General features: G+C 50.0%; 1 long non-coding RNA gene across 1 annotated transcript in view; it reads left to right on the top strand.

Moving 5' to 3' along the window:
* LOC137157156 (uncharacterized) overlaps positions 1 to 12,268 on the top strand; it is a 29,539-nt gene extending 17,271 nt beyond the window's left edge. Inside the window, exons 2-3 of the long non-coding RNA XR_010921009.1 lie at positions 3,857 to 3,960; positions 11,774 to 12,268. This is a non-coding gene — a long non-coding RNA (uncharacterized lncRNA). The remainder of the gene's footprint in view (positions 1 to 3,856; positions 3,961 to 11,773) is intronic.
* Positions 12,269 to 14,662: the final 2,394 nt, after the last annotated feature.

Raw genomic sequence — 14,662 nt, 5'->3', positions numbered from 1 at the left:
CCCACACACGCATTCCAATCACATATATGTTTCAATTATCCCATTATTTAGACAGTACGGAAGCCATGCTGTTTTGTATCTATCAGTGACATGTAACTGAAATGTATAGTCTCACATCTATGCTGTAAAATATATAGTGCCTCAAACTGCAAACTGTTTTTGATTTATTCATTCTCCTTATAAAAACCCTGGCATTTGGTATCAGATCATAGTTATTAGACAGATCATTCATCTACTGTATCACACGAACTGAGCATGAAGACAACAGGGTCAGAGTTAAGGTTGGTTGGGGAATATCTAATGGCTCGTTTATCTATGTCTCTTTTTTGAGAGAGAGAGAGAGAGAAACTATATGAACTTTAAGGGACTGGGATCTTTTCTGAATGACTTTAACTAATAATCTCCATACTTTTTAACGTTTGGGCTTCCTGAACTATAACATTCTTGGTTTGTATTTTTGATGTCACTTAACATATAGAATTTGAGATTAACAAAGCTTTTGTCTGAGAATTTCTGTGAGTTGAGCATGGGTGGAGATTCTCATCCTCCCCTGGAGTCCAACTAGGCCTCCTAATCCCTGCTATAGACGATTTGAGACAATGAGGTCGGAGAGAGGCCATGGTGGAGGGGGTCCAGCCGCTGATTCCTGGTGCTGCTCCCCTGTCCCAGGAAGGGTGATCTTGGGCAAGTCAGCCACACAAGAAAGATTTATCTGTCAATACTGTCCCAGGTGGAGAATTTTAAATGACAGTTCTTTTTCCCCCAGCTAATCTCCATGTGAATTTGCTATGCAGGAACTTCATACAGCAGCATTTGTGGTAGAGCAGGAGGTCCCAGTTCAGCAAAGCACTTAAGCATGTGCTTAATTTTAAGCACGTGTGTCTGTCACATTGACTTCAGTGAAGTGAACTCCAGCAGAGAATTTGCCCACTGGTGCATCTCCATGATATGGAATTAAAACGAAGCTGAGGGCAATATTGTGGCAGTCAAGCCAGTGGCCGTGGGAGTTGTAGCGAGCACGGATGTGCTTTGTCTATCTGTCAGTGTGTTCGTATGGCTCCCAGCACCACGGCAGCAGAACGCTTGCCCCGAGGGAGCCCTTGGAGTCCATTGTGTCAGAAGTAGGGCAGGATTGTCTTTCCTGGTATGTTGCACAGCGTTGAGTACATGAATGTTGACTCTTTTTTTGCAGATCTTGGTAGCTCTGACAACACCCGGCGAGGACAGGGGTGGGCCTGGCATACACCAGGATGGATGGAAGCTGACACACTTCAGTTCCCATCCCTTTGACAAAAAACCTCTGATTTTTTTCCCCCCCCCTCTGCCTTCCTTCCCCTGCTATTTTCCTTACTGCTCCCCCAGCACCATAGGCCGTCATTTTAAAAAGCCTGCCAGTGGGACGCTCGGGGAGCAGGCTGTCCTGGGTTGTGTTTGAAAGTGCAGCCCACAGAGGGGAGAAGGCAGAAGTCACGATTCTGGGAGTATAATGGAGCCTGCCACAGCGCTGATTACGGGGTGCGTAATGTTTTGCCACCTCCGGCTCATTGTTCCAGGAGCAAGCGGCTGAGTGAGACGTGAGAGAGACAGTTTTCAGGTGGGTAGCTAATATATATGAAACGCAGGCAGGCTGTGGGAATAGGCTGCTTTCTAATACCCTGTGCTGCAAGAAGGATCTGATTGCCTAGCAGATCTCCCCAGCCAGGCAGGAGTCCCAGATAGTTGCAGAAGTCAGGACTAGTTAGCGTCGTGGCCCTCATTTAGAGTATAATAAAATGGGCCCCATCCTTCAGCCAAAGCACAGGCCGTGGAAGAGACACAATTCTGCCGGCAGGAGGAAGGCAAGGTCTGGAGTGGCCCAGCTCAGCAGAGGGCGGTCAGGAGCGTGACTGGGAAATCCAGTGGTTCTCTGTTGGGTTGTTGCAGGCCTGCATTGCAGCTGGAATAGCTTGGTGGTGGTTTCCACGCAAGGATTGAATGGCCCATGGAAAGCGAATCCCGTGTCGAGACAGATGGGAAGTGTGCCCCGCCGGGCACTGTCAGGTGCTCGTGTTGTCACGGAGCTCAAGGTCAGAAGGCACCATCTGCTCAGCTAGTCTGACCTCCTGTATATCACGAGCCACCAACCCCAGCCCGCTACCCGCTCACTAGCCCAACAACCGGAATTAGACCAAAGGATTACAGCCCTCAGGAGACTGGACTCCTGTGTGCCACAGGCAAAGAATAGGAGGGACCAAGGTGCCCCAGTGGCAGGGAACGGATGAAGTGGACGTGGCCAGATGATCTTGGCAAGCGACCCTCCCCCCGTGCTGCAAAGGGAGATGGAAAACCCCCAAAGTCACCGCCAATTTGACCCGTCCGTGTCCTCAAGATGAACCAGGCCTTCTCTCTGCAGGGCTGCCAATCTGGCGCCTTTCACCAGTACTAAATTTACTTGCAGAAAAAAAAAACCCGGCATGCAGCTAGTTCTATAGACTTTATCTTCAGATCTCGGTTTCAGCTTCTCTCTCGTTCAGTTACGAATCCCCTATGGATCTAGATCAGCAAAGGAGGAGGCTCAGATTTAGCTAACTGCTGTTGGGGCTTCTGTTATCAGGCTGTCATCAATCCCAGGGTAGATCCTTTTCTTTTTATCCATCTTGTATGTTTCTGTCCTCCTGAATGCTCCTCCTGGCAATAGGCTGCAAATCTGAGAGGAAGGATTGATGGGGCTTGGAGATGATTCCTGAATCTAGCTCCTAGAAGGGGTGTGTGATTTCCCAGCTCCCTGGCCCAACATGCCAAAACGAGGTCACCGTTTTTCAATCACAGCCTGAATAAAACAGCCGCGTGAAAGTTCAGAGCAGTATAATATCACTGCAGAGATGCAGCCTAGACCGGGCCTTAGGTTTGGAACCATTTATAATATATAAATTGACACTAGCTGGACTCCCCATCCAAAGAAGGGAGAGATTCATTGGAAAGAAGACATTTTATTTTTTTAGATGCGAACTGAGTTTGAGATTAATCCAGTGAATTAATAAATACGGTGGCAAAGCTGTACCAATGTTTTGCCTGCATATTGCATGAAGGGTCTTCCTAACATGCAGCCCTTGAGATTGCACTACAGAAGGTAAATGCATATCTTCTACGGCCAGAAAGGACCACTGCGATTAAAGTGGGCCAGTCTGCTCTTGCACTCTCAGCAAATTTAGACTGGATGAGAACCTGGATGGAAGCTGCAGGAACTGGGCTCCAGGAAATGGGTGGGTTGGTTGGGTGGGAAGCGATCTTCCTTCTTAGTCAGTGTTGCCATAGCTTGATACAGGCAAGCGAGGCCATCCTTCAGACGCGATATAAATTGCAAGGTCCTGGCTAGATGTCATGGAACATTTGTGGCTGAAGCGGGGGTCTAGCCCCAGCACCAAGGCCAAAACCTCAATGTGGGCAATTGCACCCTGCCTCCTTCCATTTCCACCTCCCAGCCTCAGTGGATATAAACAACCTCTTCGCTCCCCACCCCTAACTCTCATGTAGTGTTGCTGTGTGCTGCTAAACAGCTGATGCATTCCACTCAGAGGTGGCAGCCGTTTAGTGCTGGGCCCAGTCACCCTTCTGTTTGCAATGGATCCTTCAGGGTAGAAAATGCTATGAAACAGGCTTGTTATTAGTAAACTCATAATGGTCAGCCCTGAGAGGGCCTGGGTCAGATGTCCAAAACCTTTTTGCATTTCAAGGGGAAATTACCTTTCCAGTGGCAAATGTAGTGACCTCAGTGCCTGATAATCCAAGAAGTCTGTTCAGAATCCCCACATTTTGATGCTGTAGTGCATGATTTTTATTTTTTATTTTTATTTTTTTTGTCTCTTGCTTTATCCAGAGGATCACTGACCTGCTGCGCAGAAACTTTTGCCATTTAAAGCTTCCCAGCACCAGGCGCCACAACGGACTCAAATGTTGGTACGGACTCAGAGCTGCAGAACGGTGAGTGAGTGGCTGGTTTGCAGGGGCTCTGGGTTGCGTTTTTCTGACACTCCCCATGATAGGAGCGCGATTACGTTAGCTTTCCTCGTGGACTCCTTGAATTGCAGAGCTCAGCAATCACCTGATGCTTGTCGTGTGAAATTAAGCATCTCCTAGGCTTCTTGTTCGGTTACAAAGCAGTGGAGAGCTCGTGGGGCTGGTTGTATGGAGCCTGACCTGGTCTGTAGCTGGTGATGAGCGCGGTGTAAATGTCCAGATACAGAGAGAGAGTTTTCACCACCTGTAATTTGGTTTGACTCTGTCCCAGTTTCAGTGCCACGTTGCTGCTTCTTGCCAGGTGGGCTTCCAGTATCATCACCCTGGGTCTTGCCCGCGACATGATTCTTGGCTTGGGGCAAGATGGCTTAGTGGCCATTGTTACGATGTTGGAACGCAAAAACGTTTGTCCTCCAGGCAAGCGGCTGGGAGTGGCCACTGGCAAACCCTGCTTCCCGTCTCAGAAGTCCGTGCGGTTTCTTTTCATGCCGACTGTAAACCTAAGTCCCAACCCAGAGCTGGGGTCCTAGAAGCTTCGCAGTTAGGAGTGAGTGGGGCCAGAGCAAGGTTTTTTCATGCAGTGTATTTTCTAGGGCTTTGCCCAGACCAGTTTTAAATGCCTTACGTAACAGGGTTGCACCCTTTCACTTGGGAGACTCTTCCATACTCAAGTAGACCTCACTGTGCGGGCATGATTCTTATCAATGGATTAAGTGAACAATCCAGTGGGCCCGCTGCAGAGCTGTCCAAGCACCAGCTCTCTTCTGAGGCCTAATGGGAGGCAGTGTTGCCTAGTAGATAGAGCATTGGACTTGGACTCAGGAGACCTGGATTCTAGTCCCAGCTTTGCTACTGGTCTGCCAAGTGACCTTAGATAAGTCACCACTCTGTGCCTCAGTTTCCCCATGTGTAAACAGAGATAATGGTACATACCTCCTTTGTAAAGTGCTGGGTAACAGAGAGGTATTATGCAGCCCAAATTTGGACTTCCTCATGTTCCCCCCACACGCACTTTCCTGGCCTCTGTGGGCTTTGAACCCTTCCGGTATCTGTAGATGTTGTCGTATTTCACCCCCCAGGCACACGCCCCTTATAGTCAATGGGAATTGCCTGGGAAGACCGAGAGTGATTTGTATCAGGCATGCGATGGACCTATGCTGCTATGATTGTCACTGCCGTGGATGTCCCCTGGGCAGTGCTTAATTTCTAATAAAAGAGGTGCCGGGGCTCAAGCAATTTTTTTTTTTACTGTCATAACTGACGAGTGCAAGCCCAGAGGGTCCAGGGCTATGAACTGCCAAGCCTAGAGGTGCTGGGGCTCAGCCTGGCACAAATTCAGCACTGCCCGTGGGCTTGGAGTAGCGTGCAGAGGTCCCCCTCAGGCTGCTGCAACCTCTTCCTACAGCTCCTCTGATTACAGTAGTTGGTGGAGCTGCCGGTATGGTACATGAAAGGGGGGAGAAGAGGAGCGTGCATTAGGAGAAAATTGGAGAGCATGTGAAGTGAATGAGGCCAAGTAAATCTGCTTTCTGCAGAGTAGGCTCAGAGCTTTGTGGTAATGCAGGGGCTGGATTGAATTGCTGGAAGCTGGGGACCCGCCGCCACCTCAGGATGTTGGGAGTAAGTAAAAAGGCACAGCGCGTTTGGTCAGCTCTGTGATAAATCTGCTGCCGCTGGCTGCAGCGTGTCTCTCTCCTTTGAAAAGGTTTCCAATCCCCGGGCTGGCCCCTGCCTGGCACAAGGCACATCTGCAGGGGCCTGCCTCGTTCTCAGTGGAGTTATGAACATCAGGTGCAATGGGACAGGCTCCAGAGATGCATGGTTTGTTTCAAGGCGGGAGCACCAGTCGCCTTCTCAATCTGCATCTTTCCACCGTGCCACAGACTGAGTGCAGGGCCCTGTCCAAACCGCGGCCAGCAATCCAGGCGTGGCTGGGTAAGGGACCGAAAGGCCTTTAACATCTGACCATGTGGGGGATAGTCTCAAAGAAATATAGACCCTCTGATCTGAAACCCTCCAATCCTGGATCCTGATCAGAATTTTGCATCTGACCCTTTCCCTCTATAACAGTCCAATTCAAAACCCGCTATTCTCTTCCTCCTCTTTTTCTTCTGTCCCACATGGTGCTTTAATCACACAATGCCTTAGTCTGGGTCCTCAAAGTATATGCCTTCTTAATTACTAAGAAGACTCTTGCCAGTGATTTATCCCAGTCAGGGGCTGAGACAAGGCGAGGACTCGACTGAAGAATTGATGCTTAGCTCAGTTATGGCACATTTTAAATCCTGGTAACCTGGTAACCTGGTAGCCCCTGGTCACCGGAGTGCCGGATTTATGCCGGGAAGGAGATGACCAGTCTTAAGAGTCAGGAGGCAATTCTTTGCTGATTTGCCTTCTGCACCCACCCCTGTCGTTGCTTCTGGGGGCGGGTGTTGGCGTAGTGGTGACTGGATTCTTTTTTTTTTTTTAGTACTTTAAATTGAATAGGCCCAAGCTGCCCTTCAGGCGTTTCAGGCACAAAGGATCCCATGGCCGCTTCTGCGCCAGCACTGCTCTGTGACTGTGATTTACTGATAATACTAAAGGCACATGCAGAGCCTGTCTTAAAGGAACAGAGGACTCTTCAGACCAGATCAACTCAGTGATTTATTTAAGTCTAATGTCCTGCATCCTGCAATGAATGCTTTGAAATGACCCCTGAGGCCCAGAGCGAATTGTGCAAGGTGGCACATGGGAGGGAATATTCCTTCCTGACCCTCCAGCCACCTGCTAATGCCCTGAAGCTTGAGATCTGGTTACTGATCCTGGCGTGTCTCGCTGTCAATAACATTGCTCATAAATGTCCCCAGTCCTTGGGAAATGCAGCCACAGTATTGGACTCTGTGGCCCCTTGGGGTAGCACGATCCACAGGTCGAGTGCGCTCTGTGTGGAGAAGTCCTTTCATTTGTTCTAAATTTACCAGCCCTGAATTTCATGGCGTGACCTCTTGACCTCACACTATGGAGCAGGGTAAAACGCGTTCTGCATGTAGAAGATTTGGATGGAATGAAACCGTTCGTGCATGTTAAGCGGTGCCCCATTCATTAGTCCAGACTTCCTTCCTGAGCCAGTCCGGTCGGCTGGGGCTAGCCCTCCGCACCGCCATGCACTTCGCACTTCACCCCCGGGGGCTCGAATCTCACCAACACTAAGGCCCCGTTACACCTCTAGGGTGGCATAAAAGCGTGGGGAAAAAGAAGGGTCTGAGCGCACTGTACTACAGCTATTCTGTATTTCCTAGGGGGGTCCTGGGAAACAGAGCAAAACTATGGCTGCCCTGAGGATGCTGTGACTTAGACTGGGGGCAGGACAGGACTCTGGCTGCATTAGAACACAGAGAAAGCACAGGCGGCTAGATGCTGCATTTTCCCTCCATCCCAGTCTGTTCCTGCCCCACACACAGGACAAGAGGAGCCAAAAAGCACTGGGGCTTAGCTCAGTCCCCTCCTGGCTGATGAAAGAATGGCCCTGACAAGTGCCACAGGGAGTAGCCCCTAGACTGAGATGAAGCTTCAAGGCTGAAGGGTCGAAGCAAGCAAAAAAGAGAGGGATCTCCAAGGAGCTGAGGGTTGCAAGAGCTTTAGCAGCTTCTCCTTTATTGTACAGGATTTAAATACCAATTATTATTTCATCCAGTTGGGTCCTTTGCTACCTGATGGTTCACCATGTGTACAGTATTTTGGAACTGCTAGTGAAATGCAGTCCCTTCTGGGGTGAAACACAGCTGTTATTTAACCATGCACAGCAACAGGAAGTAGAGAATAATGCTGTTGCCAGCTGAACGCACAGCAGGGACTTAGGGAGCACATTAAAATTTTACTGTCACAGGGTGACTGGCCCCTTCAAGAGGGAGGGGGATCCAGTGAACCTGCGTCTGATTATCTGCCGCCCAGTTGGGCATAAGGGAAGGCACCTGGTCCTTATAAAAGAGGAAGCCATGGAGGCAGTGGTGGCAGAGCTGCAGGGAGACTGGGAGGAGGGTTGGGCCAAGAAGCTAGAGGGCTGAGGCTGGCTAGCAAGGGCGGAAGAGGTGGCTTCATGAAGAGCAGACTGGGAAAGCAGAGGAGCCCTGGATGTGGCCGAAGACACCAGAGTTTGCGTAGGAACTTTTGTCTTGCAGTGATGGACTTTATTTGGGAACTTTTTTCCACCTGTTTCTCTTATTAAACCAGCCCCAGACAGGCGTGGCATTAGCCACGAGAAAGACTGGGGGGGGTTATTAAGGAGCCCTGAGAAAAGAGGAAACTGAGGCAGGGTGCCTGCTTTTCTGCACACCACCGGGCTTTGTTCCCCCATGGCTGACCAGATTGTCATGGAGCTGGGATCCACTCTCCATGCTGGTCAGAGATGGTCTGGGAAGATGTCCCCAGCTTGCCCCACCGCTGGGAGATTGCGGTGGCAAAGGATTGGTGGCTCAGACTGGAAGCTGGCTGTTGGGGATGAAGGTTTATGAGGCAACGTCAAGCGTTATTTCACCCTGTAATATCATTTGCTTTCTTCACTGGCTGCTCCCAGGATCATGACATAGCAAGAAAACTTCAAATGCAACCGCTGTGGACAGGTCTTAAAAAAATGCATTGAGCCCTGGATTGATGCTAACCAGAGCTGAAACTAACAGAGAATGGAGCGGTCCCTGGAACGCTGATGTTCCACTCTCCTTCCATCCAGGGTCTACACTCTGATCATTGTTCTCCAGGCACTAGGCAGGAGTCCAGTGAGCTTGCTTCCAAAGCCTCTCACTCCTTTCCCCCACCCACGTTCCCAGACGATGTCCAACACTATAGCTGCAAGCTTGTTCTTGCAAAATACAGGGTCAAAAAACTCCCCCACTCTTTCCCCCACCCCGTCTGGGGTATTCTCAGAGGCAGGGGCACCCCGGTATCTTCCGTTAAATGCTCTTTCCACTAGAGAATTCCCTTCTGTGATCGTCGCACCCAACCAGACCCAGAATTGAAGTTATGGCTGAGTGATACCATTTAGCTTGACAGCATGCTTCAGTAACATACACGTCTATGAAGAAAAGTGTGTGTGTGCGTGCGTGTGCGTGCGTGTGTGTGTGCGCGTGTGCATGTACGCACGTGCCCAGAGGGTGGGAAGGGGCCTTTAAGAGTTAGACTCAACACCTCCAAAGCATCATCCTCGCCATGGCCAAAAGTGGGCGCTGGACAAATAAGGTGATGAGATTGAATCGAAATAGAGTCTCTGCGCCTTTCCCAGTCTGTCCCTGACATTGTCATCTGTCTGTCAGTCTGGCCTGTCAATCTGTTAAATTCAACCCTGTGAAACTACGCGTCACCCTAGCGCTTGGTGCTCCTCTCTGCAGGGCTGCTCATGAGCCGATGGTATTTAAACATGAAAACAGCCTGCCCCTTCCCATTCCTCCCGCCTGCCCTGCTCACTGTCTGCCTGCTCTTCTCCATATCTCCCCACTCTGTGTCTGTCTGTCCCTCCACTCCATCCTCGCTCTCTCTCTCTCTCTCTCCCTCTTTTCTATGTCTCTCCCCTAATCTCACTCAGTCTGACTGTCATGGTCCTACTTTCTCCTTCCATCCCCTCTATTTAATCTCCCTCTCTTCCTCTCGGTCTCCTGCAGAAGAGGAGCATGTGAAGTGCAGACAGTTCAGTGGGGAAGGATCATTGCCACAAGCCACCTACATCCAGGGAGGTGAAGGGGAGCTGCATGGTTGTGCTTGCCCCTTGGCTCCCAGATTCTTGTCACTGGGTCGGAAGGTTTGACAGAGCTGATTTTAAGTACTGGGAACGTCTGTCTTGGTTAAGACTGAAAGCTCCGAGCTGTGTTGTATTCCCAGACCGCTGTGCATCTGGTGATAGTCTATAGTGACAGGGAAATTAATTGATTGGGAAGAAAAATGTAGACAGAAAAATCTGAATGGAAATCCGGAGTTCTTCAAGAAGAGTTTGTTAGCTGTCCAGAAAGCCATGATTCCACAGTACAGGGAAGCTGGTGAAACTATATAGCCTGGCAGCTTGTTGGAGCTGGGACTGTCTTTTTATTCTGTGTTTGTGCAGCATCTACTACAATGGGTTCCTGAGCCATGACTGGGGCTTCTCAGAGCTTTCATGAGGCAAGTGGTAACGAGAAATAATATATTCAGACTCCGTTTTAAAGATGCAACGTGAGCAGGGTGACAGATGGGCCCATTTCCTGCCAAACCCTTGGGAGACTTTAGTGAATGAAGTTGAAGTTTCTTTGGGTCCATTGCATTAAGTGAATGGTTTATGTGTTATCGGGGAACGGGATTGTACGTAATCTCTTGAGGGGGGAGATGTGACCAATGGGAGACCCATTGAACCATGGGCCAGGTGAGAATGGGCTTTAGGAACAAAAACTGTTCAGTGGTTTTGCTGGGGACTGTCTAGGGGGAGGTGGATCCAAATTCCCCACCTCCCACTGTGCCTTTTGAAGCTGCACTTGGAGGAGAGGACCGTTGTCTGCTGATCACCTGTTACGCAAGGCCAAGATCAAAGGTCCAAGCAAGGAAAGACTGAACTATTCCCAGCTGTTCTGGTTCTGAGTCCGAGGCAGATATGAACTTGTAACCTCAGGGGAAAAAAACCCAGCTGTGGGTTTTGCAGGACTGACACATACCAGAGCTCAAAGTGACCTCTGGTAAGCCGCTTAGCATGCAGGTAGGTTCTTTTGATTGTTTGTAATAGGTGTCCTCTGCACTGCTTTCACCTTAAGAATAAATGTGCTTGCTTAGGAAGAGCTGGGTGGTACCTGGTAACTATGAGTAACTACAGTGTCTGTAACCAGTGGAGAGAAAGCAAAGTCTTAAGTGCTCTGTCTTGCTGGGGCTATCACAGCGTAGGCAGGGAACCGTGCAACCTGGAAAGCTCCCCGTCGTGAAGGAGAGAGACGTGGGCAGACCAAATAGCTCCCCAGGTGATGAACATCTTCAGTGCCCTCCCCCATTTGTCAAACTTTTGCATACCTTATTTTTTATTACATTTGTAGCCCATTTCATGATTTTGATGCACGATTTGCATGCATGATTTATCCCTGTCATAAGATGATACATTTGCACACTGCGCTCTAGAAATCTGTATTTATTCGTGCCATTTATAAGCAAATACCTGAAACATTTGACTTCAGACATTCTATTTTCCCTTTTGTCGCTAACAACAAAAGCCGTCCCCCAAGCCCAGCACTCCAGGTGGTCGCCTGGGTCTCCTGCCCTAAATCCAGCCCTGGACGTGGGTCTGTACCCAAGATTGATGACAGCTGGGAGCCCTTATAAACCACAGAGGGGAAATTTGCATTCTCCTCCCTCTAGATATTCTCCAGAAAAACCACTTAATGCTGGTTATTCCAAAAGTCTGTTTACGTCTGGTCCATCATTTAATATAGTCCTTTGAACCCCCAGGTCTCACATCTGTCACAACTGCCCCCTTGAGAGGTTACATACAATCCCAGCCCACACTAATACATAAACCATTCATTTAATACAGTGGACTTCAAAGATGCTTAAACTTAACTCAGTAAGGTTTCCAAAGGACATGGCAGGAAATTACCATTCCTGTCACATCACCCAATACAGGACTCCCAAAGGGTCCTGGCCCAGCATGCACTGGGCCCAGCGTGTAATCCAACATGGCTATGGGTTAGACATGAGGATGAATGGACAAGTGGCACTATCTAATATAGCTGCAGATGAAATGCTGGCCTGGATGGATGAATGGTCTGATTTACTATGGCAAATCCTCTGTACCTAGGATTGACTCTTTGGGAAGTGACTTCTACTGAGTTTGCTGCAAAGCCCTGCTCAGAAGCACGTCTGGGATTTTCCCTAGCCATGGGAAGCTCCCCACTCCCTGTGCCGGATCCAGGAGAGAAGAACTTGGGCCAAACCTGCCTACTGAGCAGTAGCAGACGCGGGACTGTCAGGGCGGTGTGAGTGTGTCTGTGTGCCAAGCTGAGCTGCTGTGTGTTCTCCAGAGCCATGTCATTAATCAGCCTTCGGAAAGGCAGATAATTACAGCATGTGCTTTTCTGTTGTGATTGATAATCATCCTGTTCCTGTATTTCATGTGTCGTAGGTCATGGAATGCTCCCAAGGTTATGTGACGGAAGGTTATATGGTTCCCCCTGGGCCAGTGCATAGGCCCTGCAGCACGGCACTTGTGCAATAAGAGATCTTTTCACCGATGTGTCATTTATGCCCTAGTGTTTGAGGCCTGACACCATTTAGGGGAAACGCCCCTGAAAAAATGCTTGAGCAAAGCAATCTTGTTAAATGAGGGCTCCCCACACATGGCCCCACTGGCTCCTCATGCCCAGGAGAGAGAGCTGGGTGCCGTCAGGACGGAGATGTGGCCTGTGGAATCTGCATGCTAATCCCAGTCCCCTTCCACGGCAACCAAGGTGGAGCAGTGCATGCTGGGATCTGCAGTCTCGCCACGAGTTGCATTTGTAGAACCCAGTGGATAGTGTTTGGCCCGCGGGCTGCGCTGTGGCCCCCTTGGAGTCGAGGGCTGTCCGTGCACTGCCATCCGTCTCCAGCGCGCTCGGAGCACACTGTGTCACCTCGAGTGGGCAGGGAGCCACCAGGCAGGCTGCCCTGCAGATGCGCCTCTCCTCTGGCTTTGACATTTGGAGTTGGCAGGCAAGAGCTACTGGATCTTGTAATCTGACCTGCAGTGGGAGGCAGGCTGTTGGGACGAGGGTAACCAGCAAGGTAGGCAGGAGGCTTGTGTAGAAACTCAGGAAGAGCTGAGAGTTTCTTTTGCAAGATCTGTGGGCTCCAAGGGCAAGGGGGAAGCCATAAAAAGTCTGAGTGCTTGGAGAAGAGAACGGGGACCTGTGGAAAGCAGGCAGGAGACCTCGGCAGGAGCAGAGAGAGAGGCGAAGCGACAAGGTAAGTAAGTTAGCGAGCACATGGGAGGGAGGCAGGAGCTCTCTCTCTCTCTGTAGAAGCCAGGGATGGGGAGAGGCAGCAGGTGGGCAATGGAGGAGCAGCAGATTGCCCCTGATAAGAATCTGTCTTTGACTCTGGGTCTGACTCGAGGGTCATATTTGCATCTCCAAGCAGTAGGAGCCGAGGTCTGGGACTTGCTCTGATGGTTTCTGCTGTCAGCCTGTCTAGGAGGAGAGCCCCGGAATTTGCATGTGCTCGATTGTCCTATACAAGGGCTCATCCTGGAGGCTGCTGTTGGTTTGGTTTTTTGTAAACCTCTCAGCAATGTAGTGGGGTGGATTTGAAAACAAGAGAGAGTGAGAGATGCCAGAGGAAGTTGGGATTCCCCCTCCACAGTCAGCTCCTGAGGTGAATGGTGCTGTATCAGGGCAACGTGCTGTGGAGATGTGACGAGCTGAAGAATTTTAAGAGTGCTTGGACTTTAGGGCGTAAATGCTGTGAGCCAGACCCAGTAAGACGTGTGAGGGGTTGTTAAGGATTGTTCATCTAAGGGACTCTCTGGTGGTGTCATTTATAAATTGAGACAAGAGGCGGAAGAGGTAAATTATACAAGCATAGACTCCTTCTAGGCAAACGCAAGCTGGCCTCTGAGTTCGTCCATGTCTGTAACACAGCACACAGTCGCCTCCTCCAGTCAGAAGATGGCACCTGTCAGAAGATGGCACCTGAGATCTGAAGGCATAATCCTTTGGCAATCAATATGCTGCCAGGTTTAGCTACATGTCTTGTCCAGAGCGCATTGGTCCCTGATGTTACAAATGAAGGATCTGGCCCTAGTAGATAATGTGGCCTCTGGAGCCTAGACACTCAAGCAGTGCTGCGTGTACGTGCAGGCAATTGTTAACAATTAGGCTGCAGCTTTCTATGTATCGGTGCTATCCTGGACCAGACGGAAACCAGTGAGCTGTGATATCTTCCCTTACCTGGAAGTGAGTGCTGGCCTGAGCATGGGTCATGTAACAGGAACCAATGAGTTGTATTCTGTGTGCTGACTGGAGAGCGACACCATGCCGTGATTGCGTATTGACCGGATGAACCTCTCCTCACCACATCAAAGGAACGATCTCTCCTTCCAGGGAGTCTCTCCTGACACATACGTTTATCGTGGGGGAACGTGTGAAGGCTGGTACTTTGTTGAGACACACGCACCTCCGTTCTCTGTCCCAGCGCAGCTGCTCTCAGTGCAGAAACAGGGACGTAAGAGGGAGCAAAGATGACTTTACTCCACCTTTGGCACCTGATCGTATTCTGGCACTATCCAGGAACCTATCCAGCTCCTGTTGTAAGGCAGAACAGCCTGGAGGCTGCTCTAATGTACTGTCAGCTGCAACAGCCCTCAGAGGCTGTTGTATCATCAGAGAATAGCCATAGTACAGAGCAGTCAGGTCATGCCCTTTCCCTCCTCTAGCACAACCCCTGTGATGGGGCCTGTGAAGTGGCAACGTGGAGCCAGCTTTGGCTTTAAGCCACCTAAAAAAGCCCAACCGCAAGGGCTGTTCCCCTGTGTCAGCTCACTGCCTTTCCTGCCCCTTAACGCTGCTGCCCTTGTATAAAAGGATCATATTGCAATGCAGAATTAGCCCCCTAGACTTTAGGTCTTGAAACTGGGAGAGAGTCCTGGGGCATTGCAACGCAGTCACCAAAATAACTTGCCGCTATATAAGGTTTTCATGTTTCTTAAACAATC

This window comes from Emydura macquarii, unplaced genomic scaffold, assembly GCF_026122565.2.
Source record: "Emydura macquarii macquarii isolate MOO-44397 ecotype Brisbane River unplaced genomic scaffold, CSIRO-AGI_Emac_v2 contig_306, whole genome shotgun sequence".
Lineage (NCBI taxonomy): Eukaryota > Metazoa > Chordata > Testudines > Chelidae > Emydura > Emydura macquarii.
Note: the sequence above shows the minus strand (reverse complement) of the source record. Positions and strands in the feature narration are given on the sequence as shown.